This window comes from Oryctolagus cuniculus, chromosome X (genome assembly GCF_964237555.1).
Source record: "Oryctolagus cuniculus chromosome X, mOryCun1.1, whole genome shotgun sequence".
NCBI classification, from domain to species: domain Eukaryota; kingdom Metazoa; phylum Chordata; class Mammalia; order Lagomorpha; family Leporidae; genus Oryctolagus; species Oryctolagus cuniculus.
In genome coordinates, this window is record NC_091453.1 from 128678968 (window position 1) to 128699834 (window position 20867).

Consider the following 20867-nt stretch of genomic DNA (forward strand, 5'->3'; position numbering starts at 1 on the left):
GAATATAGTCTGAAATGTGGTTCAAGCCCTGCCTATGTCACTATACTACTGAACAGTTACTAAGCCTTTCTCAGCTTCCAGGTCTTCATTTGTAAAACAAAGTAAGAATATTTGTTTCATAGAATTATCGAGATGAATGAGAACATGTACATGAAAGGAGCCATATAAAGAACCATGGGAAAAATAGGGGATTTTTCTCCCCAAAAAGTTAGACCAATATGTAGGAATTACAGGGAAGCAGATTTTGGCCTAGCATAAAGAAAGTCTGTCTAATGCTTTGGCTGTTGGGTGATGGGGAGAGCTTTCGCAGATGGTAAGCTCTGAGGCTCTGGGGGTCCTTATGCAAAAACTGAGTTCCTGGGCCTATGCTGGGGATTTTGTTGCCAGGTTTTGACTGTCCTACGTGAACACTGAACTGCCTTTCATGGATCAGATAGCATTTGAGTTTCTAGAATACTTATTTACTCATTTTCTGAAACTAATTAGATTTTTTTAAAGATTTATTTATTTATTTGAAAGTCAGAGTTACACAGAAAGAGAAGGAGGGGCAGATAGAGAGGTCTTCCATCCACTAGTTCACTCCCCAGTTGACCACAACAGCTGGAGCTGCACCAATCTAAAGTCAGGAGCCAGGAACTTCTGGGTCTCCCATGTGAGTGCAGGGGCCCAAGGACTTGGGCCATCTTTTTTTTTTAAATTTATTTATTTGAAAATCAGAGTTACACAGAGAGAGAGAGACAGAGAGAAAGGTCTTCCCTCTGATGGTTTACTTACCAGATGGCTGCAATGGCCAGAGCTGTGCCTATCTGAAGCCAGGAGCCAGGAGCTTCTTCCAGGTCTCCCACGTGGGTGCAGGGGCCCAAGGATTTGGGCCATCTTCTACTGCTTTCCCAGGCCATAGCAGAGAGCTGGATGGGAAGAGGAGCATCCGGGACTAGAACTGGCACCCACATGGGATGCCAGCGCCTCAGGCCAGGGCGTTAACTCATTAACTCATTGTGCCATAGTGCTGTCCCCGAGCCATCTTCTACTGTTTCCCGAGGCCATAGCAGAGAGCTGGATCGGAAGTGGAACAGCCAGGACTGGAACCAGTGCCCATATGGGATGCCAGCACTGCAGGTGGTGGCTTTACTTGCTATACCACAACACCAGCTCCACTAATTATTTTTTTTATTAATTGTAATAGCAATACAGGTGCATAGTTTTTGTTTGTTTGCTTTTGTTGTTGTTCCTTTAAATATCCTGGACATTTTGGTTCCTAAATGGAGACTTCCTTTTTATAACCCTGGCAGTGCAGGAAACTGCTTCAGGTCTTACTGAATCTGGCATTGGCATTTGCAGACAGTTTCTAAATGTTCTTCAGCGAGGATTCAATGGATGCTGAAATATGGACAGTCTGTACAATATAGTTAGGCCTCTCTAATACAGGATGATGGGAGAAACCAGCATTCTGATGTTGTGACAATGCTAAGTTATAGATTACTTTAAAATAATCAATTTTCTTATTTTAAAGCAGCTAACAGCATATTGCGTTTGAGGTCTTGATCAAGTATTCTCAAATGAGTAGGAAACATTATTTCAAATCACACTAATTATCGATACACAAATGAATATTGGAGAGCCTGGAAACTTTTCTAAAATTTATTTTTGTTTATTTTGAAAGTCAGGAGGCTGGTGCTATGGTGCAGTGGGTTAATCCTCTGCCGGTGGCACCGGTATCCCATATGGGAGCCAATTCTAGTCCTGGCTGCTCTGCTTCCGATCCAGCTCTCTGCTGTGGCCTGGAAAGCATTAAAGGATGGCCCAAGAGCTTGGGCCCCTGCACTCACGTAGAAGACCCAGAGGGAGCTCCTGGCTTTGGATCGGCTCAGCTCTGGCCATTGCGGCCAACTGGGGAGTGAACCAGCGGATGGAGGACTTTTCTCTTTCTGTCTCCCTCTCACTGTCTGTAACTCTACCTCTCAAATAAATAAATAAAATCTTTTAAAAATAAAATAAAATAAAATAAAGCAACCTTTCATTAACAAAAATGTCAGTTACAGAGAGGAGAGACAGAGAGAGATCTCCCATCAACTGGTTCACTCCCCAGATGGCCACATGGCCAGTGCTGGACCAGACTGAAGCCAGGAGCCAGGAACTTCTTCTGGGTCTCCCACATGGGTGGAAGGGGCCTAAACACTTGGGCCACTTTCCCCTGTTTTTCCCAGGCCATTAGCAGGGACTGGATCAGAAGTGGAGTGACCAGGGCACAAACCAGCACCCATATGGGATGCCTGCATTGCAGGCTGTGGATTTACCTGCTAAGTTTGTTTTCTCAACTGGGTTAAACATCCCCTGAGAGTTTGTGATTATCCCAATTTATTCAGAACCCTGTTATTGCTTTAAAAAAATAGAGGAAAGTTAAGATATGTCAACTCATATTTGAGTAATACAGGTGTGTGGTGTGGATTGAATTATATTTTTCTGTATTTTATTGCCAATTACTGGTATAATACATATTTCCTAAATAAGACCTAATTTTCCTATTAACTTTCTCTATACAAGATTTTTTTCTCTAAATGAATGATCTGTAGCCATGGCCTAGTTATTTTTTATGATTGTTGAGGTGGCTTCCTGACTCTTAAAAACCTCACTAAAACATTTGCCCAAAATAACAGTAATTTTATAGCTAGAAAATATTCTACTAAGAAAAAATTACTATAAGGCATCTAGAGGTGAACAATTTTGCAAAACTGAGAATATAAGAAAATATATTTAGTTCTAATTGTGGCTGGAACCTAATTTCATCTTTCTGATGATTCAGAAGGCCCTTTAAGGTTTTTCCAAATTCCTCCCACCCCCTCCCCATTCAACTTCTGATCCCTTTTTTCATTGCATTGTAGTTATAACAGGAGGTGGTTGATGGAAACTTCTTGCTGATATTTTGAAAAGGTGAAAGTGTTTAAATACTCTTACCTCTTCCACTTTGCTACTTATCCCTGATCTTTATCCATGCAGGAACTCTGATGGTCTTGGCCTGACTTTGAATCTTGGAATGACAGGAAGGGTGGGTCAGCAGCAGGGTGGAAGTTTCAAAGGCAACAACCATGTAGGGATGGGAGTTGGGAGTGAGAGAGAAGGAGTGATAATCTATGAATGAATCAAACACAGAAGCCAAGGAGTACTAGGCCTTGGGCCAAATCACAGGCAGTTGGGTGGGGGTTAGGGTTTACATGAATAAGCAACAAACCGTAGTCCAAATCTACACCAGCCAAACCCTTCTTGGGCCGTGATGTTCTACCTCTTTGGGGGCTCCTTATTGTCTCTCAATGCAGTGCATTTTTAATCCTCTGTCCGACCCCAAATGGAGGCTGAGAAAATCAATAAGCAGTCTGTCCCATAAAATCCCTCAAGTGTCTGATCATTTAGAACCCCATAAATCTCTCTTATACCAGCAAATGCCTCCATACAGCTCACTGCCTGGATATCTTATAGCAGCCTGACATTTAGGGTGTGATATTGTGTGCTAGAAAGAGCTCTTTCTGGGGTTAGCGGAGGAAGGAGGCTTGAGTTTTCATGCTTTGCCACTAATTGGCCATGAAATCCTAGAACCTCAGTGTCTCCATATGTAAAATAAGGATTGAGCACAGAGGTATGGTGTGCTATAAGTTGTGATTTCTAAAGAACAGAAAGTAATTTTGTGGCCTTTGATGTTTGGCTTTTTTATCTTAAGAAAAAAATAAATGACCATAGATACCACTTTTAAGTTGAAAACATGCAAATCCTGAGAGTCAAAATCAACTACAAGTAGTCAAAGCCTTTCCCCAGCTTATTTGTCAGAGCCAGGGTTATTGAAGATAGTCAACATTTTAACCTTTGTGGAAATAGCAGGAAACAAATGGAATAGGATTGAATAGTTGTGCTCCTTGCCTTCAGCAGACATAATAGTTTACATCCTGGTATGAGACCAGAGGTCCACTGTATTCCAGGGACTCTGAAAGGGCTGATAGACCTCTAGTGATGCACACACTGCTAATGGGCTGAAGACTTTTCATCCTTTGTCAGAACTATACAAGCCTCCTTTACTGAGGACTGAGATCAGTTTAAATAGCTCTTCTGAATAGACCACCTTGTTGGTCCTGCTAGTGTTGGATGAAAGATATAAGGGCTGCCTGTGAACTTTTAAAATGCCAATTTATGCACTAATCCACTGTTGGTGGAAATGCAAACTGGTAAAGCCACTATGGAAGACATTTTGGAGATACCTCAAAAATTTGAATATAGCCCTACCATACGACCCAGCCATCCCATTCCTCAGAATTTACCCAAGGGATATTAAATTGGCAAATAAAAGAGCTATTTGCATCTCAATATTTATTGCAGCTCAATTCACAATTGCTAAGACATGGAATAAACCTAAATGCCCATCAACAGAAGAGTGGATAAAGAAATTATGGGATATGTACTCTATGGAATACTACGCAGCATTAAAAAATGAAATCCAGTCATTTGCAACAAAATGGAGGAATCTGAAAAACATCATGCTTAGTGAAATAAGCCAGTCTCAAAGGGACAAATAGTATATGTTCTTCCTGATCTATGACAACTAACTGAGCACCTAAAAGGAAACCTGTAGAAGTGAAACTGACACTATGAGAAGCAATGACTTGATCAGCCCTTGTCCTGACCGTCAAGAAACAGCTTACTATTTTATTCTCTTTAGTATTTTCTTTTTCTACTTAATACCATTGGTTGAACTCTTTACTTAACACAGAATTATTCTCTTTTTTAAGATTTATTTATTTTATTTTAAAGAGTTACAGAGAGGAGAGGCAGAGAGAAAGAGAGAGAGAGGTCTGTCATCTGATGATTCACTCCCCAATTGGCCATAATGGCCCGAGCTGTGCTGATCTGAAGCCAGGGGCTTCTCCCAGGTCTCCCATGCAAGTGCAGGGGCCCAAGGGCCGGGGCCATCTTCTGCTGGTTTCCCAGGCCAGAGCAGAGAGCTATATTGGAAGACGAGCAGCCAGGACTAGAATCGGCACCCATAAGGGAAGGGTATTTACCCACTTTGCCATAGCACCGGCCCCAAAACAGAATTATTCTTAGGTGTTTAAATACAATTAAAAATTGATCCCTGTTAAAAATAAGAGTGGGACTAAGAGAGGGAGGAGATGTACAGTTCAGCATATGTTCCCTCAGACTTACCCCTAAGGGTAAAGCTAAAAACTTGCCAAGGGACTTCAAATCCCATTACGTTGGCAGGTACCAATGCCATCTTACTAGTTAAGGTGGTCGGTTTAAGTTCATAAAAGATCATAAAGATAGGAATAAGTGTGTCGAGGGGATCACATAAATAAGACCAAGTGAGTGATAATAATAATAGATAGTATTAAGAAGGAGAGAATGATCCAACATGGGAAGAAGGCCACACGGCAGACTGATAGAATGACGAATCCCTAAACAGCACTCTGGCCTCAGAATCAGCCCTTAAGGCATTCAGATCTGGTTAAAAAGCCTGTGAGAACATTTCAGGCATGGAAATCCAAGACACTGTGGCAAAAAATGACCTACATAAAAGATCTCTGTGAGATCCTGACAGAAAGAAGGGGCCATCAAAGAAGGAGGTACTTTTCTCTGAAGGGAGGAGAGAAATTCTACTTTGACTATGTTCCTGCCTAAATAATGTTGGAGTTTGTGGACTCAAGAGGATTCCACAGCCTTGGCAGCTCATGACGAGAGCCTCGGGTGATCACTGATGTCATAAATAAGAGTGTCAATTGTTAATTCAACAACAGGAGTCACTGTGCACTTGCTCCCCATGTAGGACCTCTGTCCTTAATGTGTTGTACTATGAGAATTAATGGTAAAACTTCTCTTCAAACAGTACTTTATACTTTGTGTGTCTGTGTGGGTGCAAACTGTTGAAATCTTTACTTAGTATAGAGTTGGTCTTCTGTATATAAAGATAATTAAAACTGAATCTTAATGAATAATGGGATATGAGAGGCAATAGGATTATTTGGGGTTGGAGGGCGGGTATGGGTGGAAGAACCACTATAATCCAAAAGTTGTACCTATATAGTTTATAGTAAATAAAAAATTTCTAAAAAATATAAAATGCCAATTTAAAGAAAACCTCTAATTATGAGAAAACAGCCTTAAATACGGCTTACCAAAGGCAGACCGTGTATTTCTGAATAGTTTAACAAATGAGGAAATAAGTGAATAGTTTATAAGTGCTGGTGAGTTCATTTGCATGCTATCATACATCCAAACTGCAATACTGAAACACCATAGTTTTCAGCCAAATTACAAGTACAACGAATTAACTTGATTTGTTAATTTCCTTTTTAATTGCACTACAAACAGGATTTTTTTTTGTCTTTGGCACTTTTTTTTTGACATAGAACCTTCATCTTAAAAGCAGGAGGAGTTTAATATAGCTAAATATATGTCTGTTACAAATAAGGCTTGTTTTCATTTTCCTTACCAACCAACTAAGATTTATACACTAATTATTCAGCTGATGCATCTTAAATATCCTAGTTAAAATACACACTGCTGGCCAAGAATTGTTCAACCCCCAGCACCCTTGTGTTTGCCTGTAAGGAATAAGTACTTAGAACTGTAAATGGGTAAATTCAATCTTTCCATGTAGTGAGGTCAACAGAACTCATGGTGAACATACAAAGGATAGGGGACTAATTATTGTTGGGATTCAGGTAACTGATTTCTTAAACATTTTAGCTGTCATGCTGTGGAACAATTGCAAACCCACCAGGAAGAAATTGCAAAACACAACCTATTTATCCTTTCCCCAATGGCTATATAGATTTTTTTTCTATCCTGTAGTTTGTGCCAACTCTCTATTTAATCATTAAAACAATGTTATTTTAGGTATTGCTTCCTCAATAACAGTATTTGACTAAAACTCTACTGAATGGTTACTTTGCCCAGAATATGGTTTCAATATGCTGGCAGGATTTGATGCAATCAGAGCTATTAGTGATGGAATGCAGAGCTCTGTAGCAATTTTATTTGAAGTTTTACTTAAGTTAATATTACATCTGGCTAATGTAACCATATGTATCCAGCCCCATCAGTGACAACATAAAATTGTTGAATACCATTTCATAGGCATCAAGTGTTTTGGCTTTGGTGGTACTTTATTACTATCATTTAAATATCAGTAACCACAACAACAAATATCCTAGGCATATCGTAGAAACCAAGGTAGCAGGTCTCCCAGCTTTGTAAAAAAATTCTTCCTTTTTTTTTTTAAATTCTTCCTGCCTATAGGGCATTACATGGTCAATTCCATTGTCCAAGAATGGCCTTTGAATCTCCATTTAAAGGCCTTCCAGAAAGATCAGCCTTAACCTACCCCCTAGTATTCTTAAGTTATATCCATTTGTTTTCTTCTATTTAAAATTGTAGCTGTTTTTTTTCTCATTGTCTCCCCTGCCAAACTACAAGCTATACTAAGGTAGAAACCATCTATTTATTATTACTTTTACTCTTAATTGTAAATTAACAAATTACAGTTATATATATTTATGGGGTACAAAGTGGTGATATTATGATTTATGAATAAAATGTGGAATAACTAAGTCAAACGAATTAACATATACATCCCTCAATATACACCCACATATCTTCTCATCTAGCAAAATAATAAGGGATTCTAAATATTTCAGTAAGAACTCTTAAGTACTTTAATGAATAAATGAGGAAATGTGGTGGAATTATAAGGAGATGGGCCGTATATACTGAGGAACTCCAGACTAACCTAGTGGTTGCATTTTTTTAACTTTTATTTAATGAATATAAATTTCCAAAGTACGATTTATGGATTACAATGGCTTCCCCCACATACCGTCCCTCCCACCCACTACCCTCCCCTTTCCCACTCCCTCTCCCCTTCCATTCACATCAAGATTCATTTTCGATTATCTTAATATACAGAAGATCAGCTTAGTATACATTAAGTAAGGATTTCAACAGTTTGCTCTCACACAGAAACATAAAGTGAAAAATAATAGATGATTTTTTTTAAATGAAGATGAAATCAGATCAGACCTATTGTCATGTTTAATCCCAGTGAGAGTCAAGTTGGGAGTTGATAATTTCTTTTCTTTTCTTTCTTTCTTTTTTTTTTTTTTTGCAGAGGATCAGTTTAGTATACATTAAGTAAAGATTTCAACAGTTTGCACCCCCATAGAAACACAAAGTGAAATATATTGTTTGAGTACTCGTTATAGCATTAAATCTCAATGCACAGCACATTAAGGACAGAGATCCTACATGAGGAGTAAGTGCACAGTGACTCCTGTTGTTGACTTTACCAATTGACACTCCTGTCTATGGCATCAGTAGTCTCCCTATGCTCCAGTCATGAGTTTCCAAGGCTATGGAAGCCCTCTGAGTTCTCCGATTCTTATCTTGTTTAGACAAGGTCATAGTCAAAGTGGAGGTTCTCTCCTCCCTTCAGAGAAAGGTACCTCCTTCTTTGATGGCCCTTTCTTTCCACTGGGATCTCACTCGCAGAGATCTTTTGCCAGAGTGTCTTGGCTTTCCATGCCTGAAATACTCTCATGGGCTTTTCAGCCAGATCGGAATGCCTTTAGGGCTGATTCTGAGGCCAGAGTGCTATTTAGGACATCTGCCATTCTATGAGTCTGCTGAGTATCTCACTTCCCATGTTGGATCACTCTCCCCTTTATTTATTCCATCGGTTAGTGTTAGCAGGTACTAGACTTGTTTATGTGCTCCCTTTGACTCTTAGTCAATTGACTAACTGAAATTGATCACTTGGAATAGTGAGATGGCATTGGTACATGCCATCTTGATGGGATTGAATTGGAATCCCCTGGTATGTTTTTAACTCTACCATTTGGGGCAAGTCAGCTTGAGCATGTCCCAAATTATACATCTCTTCCCTCTCTTATTCCCACTCTTATGTTTAACAGGGATCACATTTCAGTTAATTTTTAACACTTAAGAATAACTGTGTATTAATTACAGAATTAAACCAGTCATATTAAGTAGAACAGACAAAAAAACTACTAAGAGGGATAATGTATTAAGTTGTTCATTAACAGTCAGGGCTATGCTGATCAATTCACCGTTTCTCATAGTGTCCATTTCACTTCAGGAGGTTTCCTTTTTGGTGTTCAGTCAGTTGTCACCGATCAGGGAGAACATATGGTATTTGTCCCTTTGGGACTGGCTTACTTCACTCAGCATGATGTGTTCCAGATTCCTCCATTTTGTTGCAAATGACTGGATTTCGTTGTTTCTTCATTTTTTGTAAGACATTTATTTATTTGAAAGCCAGAGTTACACAGAGAGAGTAGGAGAGGCAGAGAGAGAGAGGACTTCCATCTGTTGGTTCACTTCCCAATTGGCCAAAATGGCCGGAGCTGCACCAATCCAAAGCCAGGAGCTTCTTCCAGGTCTCCCACACGGGTGCAAAGGCCCAAGGACTTGGGCCATCTTCTACTGCTTTCCCAGGCCATAGCGGAGAGCTGGATTGGAAATAGAGTAGCCAGGACTTGAACCTGCGCCGATATGGGATGCCAGCACTGCAGGCGATGGCTTTACCTGCTACACCACAACACTGGCCCCTAATGGTTGCATTTGACATTGCTAGGCCTATGTAACTTTACACTGGTATATCAAAGCGTTTGCTAGATATTTCCACCTGATGATCCAATGACATCTCACAATAAACATTCCAACTTATAATTTATCATTTCCCCTCTCAAATCTCCTTTTCTTCATCAGAGTCAAAGCTTCACTAATGACGCTATCATACATGTCATCACTCAAGCAAGAAACTGAGCATTTATTTTCCCCCTCCTCCTTCCTAAACTCCAGCATAAATTTCTGTCAGTGTATCCTCCTGAATATCTTTTAGATCTATCCTTTCCATTCTTCTTCCATTGAAATGGCATTGTGTCAAGTCCTCATCATCTTTTACCTAGACTGTTGCAAATGCTTCCTCCCCCTCCCTGTGTCTCTGATTTTTGTCTTTAAAGACTACTGCTCTCCCACTGTCATAAGCAAATGTTTTTCTCTCTCCCTGGATCCAGAATTTAGTAAAGGTTGGCAATGTGAAGATGTAGCTGAAACCATACCATGTAAAAGATATACAAAGTTTGTAGATATATTTCTTCAAGATTATTTTCCTCTTTTGTTTTTTTTTTGTTATGCATCCAGTGGAATAAGTTATTAAAATGTTTTGACTTTCTGAGTGAAAGCACAGAACCTTGCCAGCAGGAACAACTTAAAGTTTTCCTTTACTGATTTTGCTCTAGTATCTATCTGTGATGGATGGTGTGACCATGAACCTTCACTTAAGTATGGAATCCTGAATTATAATTGTGGGGAGCAGCTCGGACTGGACTAAGTTACTGGAATTAAGACTTATTCTATGCATCTGCTCTCCCACAATATGGCGCTGGGAGAGAAGAAAACAGCTTTTACACAGCTGCCTCCAGTTCAACCAATAAACAGCAGGACCTGCTCCTGATTGGAGGAGAGCAGCGTACTCGGCGTGTGGGCAGCCGAGTTGGGATTGGCAGAGGAGGACTATAAAGGAGGAGAGAGACGGCATGCACCAGGAACATCTATGGGGAACATCTAAGGGGAACATCTATCCGAATAACACCTGTGCAGCCCCCGAGAAAGCCGGCCGGCGGTGTGCCGCTCCCCTGCGGAAGTGGGGAATGTGGCCAGGGGGAACTGCCCTTCCACGGAGGTGGAAGGGATAGTAGCCAACCCGGGAAGAACCAGCAGCAAACCCGGGGAGGGCCGAGCAGACAAAAGAACAGCGCAGGGTCCTGTGTCGTTCCTCCACGAAGAGGGGGAGCGACATAATGGTGCCGTGACTCGGATATGAAGCCTAGGCAGGGTTTAGTGTCGTTCCCCCATGAAGACGGGGAGCGACATAATGGTGCCGTGACTCGGATAGGAAACCTAGCTCGGATAGGAAACCTAGCTCGGATAGGAAACCTAGGACGGATAGGAAACTTAGGAGGGAAGAAACGGGAAGAAGTGGGAAATTACCGGAGAGAGAGACTAGCAGACAGCCTAGGGAAAAGCCGGACGAAAGAGGTGCCGGAGGAAGCTATTGAAAGCCTAGGCATAGACTCAGATACGGACTATGGACTACGGGGGGAAGCTGGGAGAAATCTCTAAGGTCGAAGGCGAAAGTGAAAGCTAGAACAAACAGACTCGGATGCGGACTGTGGGGAGAGGCCAGGAGAAATGAGGGAGGAGTATTGTTGGAAGAAAGCTTGGGGAAACATACCGGGTAGAGAAAAATGTTAGGGAAATTGAAGCTGCGGGGGGCAGGCCAAGGCAGAAACGAAAGCCACTTTGGGATTCTCAAGTTAGCCCGGGAATAGGGGGCGAAAAGTTGAAACCAGAAGCTGAAACGTAAGCCAGATTGGGATCCGTCTGATTAGCCCGGGGAGCAAAGGACGGGAAGCCAAACCGTGGGGCAGAGACGTAAGCTGGGTTGAATTCGCCAGGCTAGCCCGGGGAACTTGGATTGAATGCTAGTGGTGGAGACGCAAGCTACGCTGTGTGACTCGCGGAAGCCGCCGCGTGCAGAGAGAGCACGGGGCGTGAATAGATAGGGAACGTGGGGCTGGCGCGAGGCCGTGGTTCAGACGCGAAAGGGTTAAGTGCGAAACCGCGGGGTGTGCGCGCAAAGCCCAGCCGTGTAGATGAGAGAGGCGCGGGCTGAAGCGGCTCAGAGCCGCGAGGCGCCGAGAAGCAGCCTCGGGGCGGAGCCCGCTGGCGGGGCGAGGCGCCGGGAAGCTGCGCGGAGCCGGGAAGCTGCCGGCAGTGCGAGGCGCCGGGAAGCTGCAGGGATAAGAGAAATAGAAGTTTAGAAGCAAAGTGAGAGAAATAGGAATGCTGGAAGATAAAAGTAAAATGGGAGAAATAGGAATGCCCCGAGATAGAGAAATAGAGAAATAGAAAGGCCTCCCCTCAACATGGCAATGAGAGAGCTTGGATTCGGTCTGCCTGATTAAGTGAGGCGATGAGCACCTGCGGCGGCTAGCAGCTTATGCGCCGCAGGTCACCGAAGATAGGCACGAACCAACACTAATAAGTCTCCCCCACAATACGGCAATGAGAAAGCTTGGATTCGGTCTGCCTGATTAAGGCGGTAAGCACCAGCAAGCGGCTCGACCAGAGTGTGAGCCGCAGGTCACCGAACACAGGCACGCATCAGCGCCTAAAAACCTCCTCACAACATGGCGAAGAGAGGACCCGGATTTGGTTTGCCTGATTGATAGGACTTGTAAGAACCTGTGGCAACTCTAGCAAGTAGAGCAGAGTGTGTGCCGCGGGACACCGAAGACAGGCGCGTATCAACGCCAAAAAATAAAAAGAAAGGGGGATCTGTGGGGAGCAATCCGGACTGGACTGAGTTACTGGAATTAAGACTTATTCTATGCATCTGCTCTCCCACAATATGGCGCTGGGAGAGAAGAAAACAGCTTTTACACAGCTGCCCCCAGTTCAACCAATAAACTGTAGGACTTGCTCCTGATTGGAGGAGAGCAGCGTACTCGGCGTGTGGGCAGCCGAGTTGGGATTGGCAGAGGAGGACTATAAAGGAGGAGAGAGACGGCATGCACCAGGAACATCTATGGGGAACATCTATCCGAATAACACCTGTGCAGCCCCCGAGAAAGCCGGCCGGCGGTGTGCCGCTCCCCTGCGGAAGTGGGGAATGTGGCCAGGGGGAACTGCCCTTCCACGGAGGTGGAAGGGATAGTAGCCAACCCGGGAAGAACCAGCAGCAAACCCGGGGAGGGCCGAGCAGACAAAAGAACAGCGCAGGGTCCTGTGTCGTTCCTCCACGAAGAGGGGGAGCGACATAATGGTGCCGTGACTCGGATATGAAGCCTAGGCAGGGTTTAGTGTCGTTCCTCCATGAAGACGGGGAGCGACAATAATAAAGCCCGAGACATCAGAGTTGAAAAGAGGCTGTCTGGATCCTATGTCTGAGACTCAGAAAAATAAAAGGTCTTATTTAACATCACAGAATGAGTTAGCTGCAGAATTAGGACTCAAATGCTGTTGTCTGTATTCCTCAAGTGCTAAGGTTTTTGTTTGGATATATTATTAAAACAGTTGTCAGCTCTGTAACCCTCTGCCTAGACCACTGTGGCGTAGTTTCTTTCTTTCATCTGATGAATTTTTGCTTCTATTGCGCCTGAGTGATAACCAATGAAATTAGTAGGAAAGTGTGATCTTAATAACGTGACAGTGTTGATTTTCAAATGTAGTACCTTAGAGCAAAAGGGATTTCTTAGAACTTTCTTGTGTTTGTGTGTATCCATTGTGTGTATCCATTGTTGGGGTTACAAGCAGAGGCCACTGACCTACCAGCCCTGTTTCAACCAAATGGCTGTGTTTTATCTGTTTTATATATCCTCACAGTACCATTAGATTTGAATAAATCATTCTAGTTTTGAAAATTACTGTGCTTCAGGAACATATTTGCCGATCTTCTGCCTAAGTTGATATTTCCAATTAAATAATGTGTCTGTGGATTTTGTGTTTATTTTTACCATTACCTTTACAATGATAAAAAACAGGAAAAATTCAGGCTTATTCATGCATTCTTGGGAATTTGAATATAAATTGTCAGTAACTTGTTAGAAAACCAGTGTTTAAGGCCACAGTTTTATAGATTCTTGGCTGTATGTCAGTCTGAGTGGATCAAGTTGACAGAAGTCCTACCTTCTCTTCCTGGCATGGGAAGTAATGGTGAGAATTATATAAGGGCTTTGAAATAGGGACAAACTATATCTCCCAGTTGTCATTTTCTTTTATTGGCCAGAGATATTTTGCATGTTTCTGATATGTCTCCTTGACATGATAAAAGGTAAGATCATTCTAACTTTTCTGGCCAAGGGTAAAGGTGTAGAATATAGGCTCAATAAAGACTCCTCTCTGTCTTCAAACTTTTGGCTCTATCCCTTACTCCAACTGCCTTTCTATGCAATTTGGGGCCAACAGCCTTTTTCCTGAAGCCCGGAGTATCAGCATTGCCTCTGAACTTGTTAGCCTTTATTAGGCCTTTTCCTGGGATGGTAGACTCTCTACTTAGCTACCAATTAGGGGTTCAATCTGAATAAAATACTCTGGAAACCTGGTGCTGCCACTGACCTGAAGATTAGTATTGCTGGTGTACCATGATCTTTTTCTAACCGAATTGTCACCTAAAATATCCACCTTGCATATACATTGCTTTTGTTTGTTTTTTAAAAAATTTTATAACTTGAATGGTCAATCAGCTCCCTTAGGAACAACTATGGGGCCTTCTGAGTTCTGATTTTTCTTCATATTGACTCATTCTCCATTTTCTTCTCTCCTTGCATTGATGTCTTTTCAGTTCCCACTGTTGCAAAGAAAAGTTTTGCTACAGAGTATAAAAAATAGCCTACTTTATCCCATAGTCCAGTTACACATTCACAGACAACTGTAGACATATCATTATTCTCTTGGAATTGAACTCAAAGTTTTTGCTTCCCCTATCCAGGAAGTATTAATCAAAGAAACCGCAAGGGGATTTTCCAGTCTCCTATGAAATAAAATGATATACCAAATAGTTACTGTCCAAATTTATTAGCAGAAAGCTAGCTGCTTTAGATCTTTAAGATTTGTACACTTTACTCTCTAGTCCATTATGAAAGAGGCTTTCTGGGGCAAACTGTAATTGGGAGAAATTCAGAGTAGTCATATATCGTACATACATGGCTGAGAAAAAAAAACAACAAAAGGATTACTGCATTTTCTCAAAAAGCTATTGGGAAAGGTCATTAATTATTTTTCTTATACCTCCCAACTTCTTCACAGGATATCATGATAATTAAAGAGAAACTGCCAAGTACCTTTCAAAAACAGTTTTATCCTTTTTATATTTTTTTAAGATTTATTTAATTTTATTTGAAAGGCAGAGACTTTCCATATACTGCTTTACTCCCCAAATGGCCACAATAGCTCAGGATGGGCTAGGCCGAAACCAGGAGCCTAGAACTTCATCTGTTTCCTGTGTCCAGGAGCCTAGAGCTTCATCTGAGTTTCCTGTGTGGGTAGCAGGGACCCAAGCACTTGGACCATTTTCCACTGCTTTCCCAGGCACATTACCAGGGAGTTGGATCAGAAGTGTAGCAGCCTGATGAGAGTTGGTGTTCATATGAGATATCAGCCTTGCAAGCATCACCTTAACCCACTGCATCACAGTGCTGGCCCCTCCTTTTAGTTTCCTTAATATTAACTTTCCCCAGTCCCTCTTTAATGTTTCTTTCTTTACCCATAAGATTTGTTCTTGCCCTTCTAATAAGTGTACTTCAACTGCTAATGCTTCTATCAGCTAGCAGTTGAGTTTACTTTAAGGTCTTTGAGTAAGGCCAGATAAGGCCAATTACATAAATCATTGTTGACTGCTGTCAACTCATTGACCCTCCCTGCCATGCTTCTTTTTCTACCCCTGACTCCCACTGTTTTCCATATATAATTGAAAGCATAATTCTTTCAGAATTCCAGGCTTTTTAACAAAAATCTTAGCTAAATGTACATGGCAGTACACCCCTTGGAGGTTAAAATAGAGAAGCATTTGATCTATACCATAACTAAGTCTCTCATATGTAGATAATCTACCACATACCCAATTAAATTCTTTTTTTCTTTTCTGCCTCTTTTTCATATTTTTTATTTTTGAAATTTTTAAATTTTGATCAATTTTTTAACAGATTCAACATGCTTTGTAGATACAGTTCTAAGAACATAATGATATTCCCTTCCTCCCTCCGGCCACCCTTCTTTCTTCTCCCTTTTTTTTTTGTTTTTGTTTTTCAGATAACATATTAAACTTCCACTACAGTAAAAAGTTTGAATACTTCTCCAGATAATAAATTTAACAAGTAAAAAGCAAAACGACCCTAGTTTAGTGGCAATATTGACAATGGCTATCAACAATAATTGAATAGAAAGATGACCATTTCACGCAGGTACTGTAAATTTTAAAGTAAGCACAGATCATTAAAATTAGAGTAGTATAGCATTCTCAACCATTAGTTTCACAAAATTTTACCACACTGTTTGCAGTAATATTGATACAGATAGACATTTCTTTCTTTTTTCTTTTTCTTTTTTGTTTTTTGAATTTTAGCTACCACATATAAGGGAGAAAATGCAGTATTTATCTTTCTGGGTCTGGCTTAATTTCACTCAACATGATATCCTCCAGTTGTATCCATTTTTGCTGCAAATGGTAGAATTTTGTTCTTTGTTATAGCTGAAAATATTCCATTGTGTGTGTGTATGTGTGTGTATCACATTTTCTTTGTTCATTCATGTGATGATTGGCACTTTGGTTGATTCCAAATTTTGGCTATTGTGAACAGTACTGCTGTAAACATGATGGTGCAGGAATCTCATTGATAAATTATGTTAGAGTCTTTTGGGTGTGTACCCAGTATTGTGATTGTGATAGCAAGTCTATTTCTAGCTTTTTAAGAAATCTCCACACTGTTTTCCACAGTGGCTGCACTAATTTACATTCCCACCAACAATGTATAAGTGTTCCCCATTCTCTACATCCTTGCCAGCATTTGTTACTTTTTTTTTTTGGATTTTCCCCATTCTGATGGGGTGAGTTGATAACTCATTGTGATTTTCATTTGCATCTTCCTGATGGCTCGTAATGCTGAACATTTTTTCATATATTTGTTAGCCATTTGCATTTCTTATTTTGAAAACTGCCTATTAAAGTCCTTTACCCATTTCTCTACTGAATTGATTGCTTTTTTGTTGATGCGTTTTTAAAGTTGGTGATATATTTAGGATATTAATCCTTTCTCAGATGGGTGATTTGCAATATTTTTCTCACTCTGTTGGATGTCTCTTAACTCTATTGATCATTTCCTTTGCTGTGCAAAATTTCTGAGTTTTATATAGTCCCCTTTATTTAGTTTTGCTTTTGTTGCCTTGCTTTGGGGGGACTTATCCAAGAAGTCATCTCCCACACCAGTTCCTTAGAGTGTTTCCCCTAAGTTGTCTTCCAGAAACTTCATAGTCTCAGGTCTTAAATTTAAGTCTTTTTATCCGTCTTGAGTTGATTTTTTTGTGGTGAGAGTCATGGATCTAATTTCATTCTTCTACATATATAAATCCAGTTTTGCCAGCACCATTCATTGAAGAGACTATCCTTACTCCACTGTATGGCCTGAGTACTTTTGTCAAAAATTAGTTGGCTATATGCATATGGATTAATTTCTGGGCTCTCTATTCTATTCCATTGATCTGTGTATCAGTTTTTATGACAGTACCATGCTGTTTTAATTACAATAGCTTTGTAGTATGCTTTGAAGTCAGGTGTTGTTTCCAGCTTGATTTTTCTTGTTTAGGATTGCTTTGGCTCTTGTGGGTCTTTTGTGATTCTATATGAATTTTAGGATTGCTTTTTCTAGTTCTCTGTAAAGAATGCCATTAATATTTTGATAGGGATTGCATTGACTCTATAAATTGCTTTAGATGGGGTGGGGGTAGGGTCCTGAGATAGTGGCATAGCAACAGAATGATCCAAGTCACGTGGGGCAAAATAGATAGTTGAAAAGAAGAGAGAATACACGCCAGAGATAGAGGCATGGGAAATTCACTTCAGGAAGCCCAGGAGACCAACACTGACTGGGCAGGGCCATATGGAAGGAGCAAATAGGAAAGGGAAGCAGCAGAAGCAAGGCAGAGGCATGGAAAGGGGAGGTTGGTGCCAGCAGCTGACAGACCAGGTTAGATGGGAAATTGCGTGTCCATGGAGCTGCAGACAGCAGCGGGAGGGGATCTTGGTGAACTGCATTTGAAGTTCCACACGGGAAAAAGAGAATGTATAGAGGAACCGAGAGGTCAGTCACCTCCCTGCCCATCTACATCGCTCCTTCCCCCCAACTGGACCTGCAGTCAACTGGGAGAAGCCATTTTGTTTGTCTACATTTTTGAACATAAACAAGTGACTGCTACCTTTGCCTCCTGTGCACATGCCCATCAATTGCGGGAGCCACCTCACCACACACACACACCCCCATCCAGGAACAAGGACCACAACATTTCACAGTAATTTCTTCCCCACCATGCAAGCTGTAAAACAAGGAGAAAACCTTAATATCAAAAGCTCAAGCTTGTTCCATCTACCAGAGAGAAGCGAGCCAGGCCCCAGTAGGCAGGGCTCCCTGCAGCAGAGCTCGTACCCACCCCCACCACAATTGAGAAGTGAGCTGGACTCCAGGAGGTGGAGCTACATGCTACCACTTGAAACACACAGACACATAGCAGTTTGTATCAGAAGGAAACCTCAACACAAGCACAAAGACACAAATTAAAGAGAAAAGCAACCAGACAAAAACAAAACAAAAAAAACAAATGCCAAAAAAAAAAAAACCAAAAGAAAAACCCTAAATAAGAATAAGGAAGACACTATGAGCCCCCCGAGGAACATTACAACTCTTCAGTAATAGAGGTGAAGACGAAGATAATGAGGATATGCCAGAAATGGAATTCAAAAAATTAATCATCAGATTACTTAGAAGCAATAGAAGCAAATGCATGATCTAAATGAAAGCACTACCAAGAAATTGAAATATTAAAGAGAAATCAGAATGAAATACTAGAAATGAAAAATTCAATAGGTCCAATAAAAATGCAGTAGAAAGCCTTAACAACAGAATAGTTGAGAAAGAAGAAAGAATATCAGAACTAGAAGACAAATTTCTGGGAATACTACAGTCAGACCAAATGAAAGAAGAAATTAGAAAACTAAAAAACATGGTTGGAGATGTACAAGAATCTATCAAACGACCCAACATACAGATCCTAGGAATTCTGGATGGTGTGGAAAGAGAGAAAGGATTAGAAGACCTTCTTAATGAAGTAATAACAGAAAACTTCCCCAATCTGGAGAAAGAGACATTCGAGTACAGGAAGTACACAGAACTACCAATAGACAAGACCAGAAAAGATCTTAACCATGACACATTGGAGTAAAACTCCCCACAGTAAAATGTAAGGAAAAGATCTTAAAATGTGCACATTCACAGGAAATTCTGTTACACTTACTGCAGAATTCTCATCACAAACTCTACAGGCAAGAAGAGAATAGTGGATGTATTCCAAGTCCTAAGAGAAAAAAAAAAAACAGTCAACTCAGAATACTGTACCCTGCAAGCTTTCACTTATGAATGTAGAAATAAAGATCTTCCACAACAAATAGAAATTGAAAGAATTTGCAACTACTTGTCCAACCCTACAAAAGATGCTCAAGGATGTACTACACACAGAAACACGGAAACAGGAACATCACTACAATAGAAGATGAATGCAGAAAATGACCCATCAAGAGTACAAAAGAAACTCAAAATACGAAATTAGAACTTATTAATGAAACATGGCAGGGCAAAGTCAGTAATTAACAATAGGCACCATGAATATAATTGGTTTCAACTACCCAGTTAAAAGGCACAGACTGGCAGACTGCATTAAAAAAAAAAAGAAAACCCATCTATTTTCTGCCTACAAGAAATACATCTTACTAACAAAGATGCACGAGACTGAAAGTGAAATGATGGAAAAAGATATTCCATGCTAACAGAAAGCAAAAAAAAAAAAAAAAGAAAGAAAGAAAAAAAAAAGCTGGTGTGGCCATTCTAATATCAGACAAAATAGAATTTAACACAAAAACTATTAAAAGCGACAAAGAAGGACACTATATAATGATTAAAGTATCAATTCAACAGGAAGATGTGACTTTTATAAATAAATATATATGCACCTAATTACAGGGCACATAGCTGTCTAAAAGAAATGTTACAGGATTTAAAGGGAGATATAGACTCAAATATAATAGTAATGGGAGACTTCAATACCCTGCTTTCAGCAATGGACAGATCAACCAGACAGAAAACCAACAAAGAAACAACAAAGTTAATAGACCCTAGAGACCAAATGGATCTAGCACATATCTACAGATCCTTCCACTCAACAACCATAGAATACACATTTTTCCCTGTGTGTGGAAATTTACCTAGGATTGACCATGTGCTATGCCATAAAGTGAATCTCGGAAAATTTAAAAAGTCAAAATCATATCATGCATCTTCACAGAACACAAGCTGGAAATCAGCAACTCAGGAATCTCCAGAACGTATGCAAATACATAGAGACTGAACAATGCCATCCTGAATGAACAGTGGGTCACAGAAGAAATCAAAATAGAAATCAAAAAGATTTCTGGAAAGAAAGATAACAATAGAACATATCAAAACTTTTAGGATACAGCAAAAGCAGTGTTAAGAGGAAAATTTATATCAATTGGTGCCTACATCAAATTAGAAAGACACAAAATAAAGGAACTGTCAGTGCACCTCAAGGATATAGAAACTATGGCAAACCAAACCCAAAAATAGTAGGGGAAAAGAAATAATTAAAATTGGAGAAGAAATCAACAAATTTGGAACAAAAAAACTACAAAAGATTAGCAAAATGAAGAGCAGGTTTTTTGAAAAAAATAAAATTGGCACACTGTTGACCCAACTAACCAAAAAAAGGAGAGAGAAGGCCCCAGTCAATAAAGTTAGAGATGAACAAGGAAATATAACAACAGATACCACAGAAATAAAAAGAATCATCAGAAACTACTAGAAAGAACTGTATGCCAACAAACTGGGAAATGTAGAAGAAATGGATAGATTCCTGTACACATACAACTTATCTAAATTGAGCCATGGAGACATAGAAAACCTAAACAGACCCATTACCAAGATGGAAATTGAATCAGTAATAAAGACTCTCCCAACAAAGAA

The 20867-nt window shown here is 40.5% G+C and overlaps 1 protein-coding gene across 5 annotated transcripts in view; it reads left to right on the plus strand.

The window, feature by feature from the left end:
- Positions 1 to 20468, plus strand: part of LOC127487103 (uncharacterized) — a 72873-nt gene extending 52405 nt beyond the window's left edge. For all 5 annotated transcript variants that reach the window (XM_070066397.1, XM_070066396.1, XM_070066398.1 and 2 more), the window contains one exon: positions 10302 to 20468. The gene's annotated coding sequence lies outside the window, so the exon portion shown is untranslated. The remainder of the gene's footprint in view (positions 1 to 10301) is intronic.
- Positions 20469 to 20867: the final 399 nt, after the last annotated feature.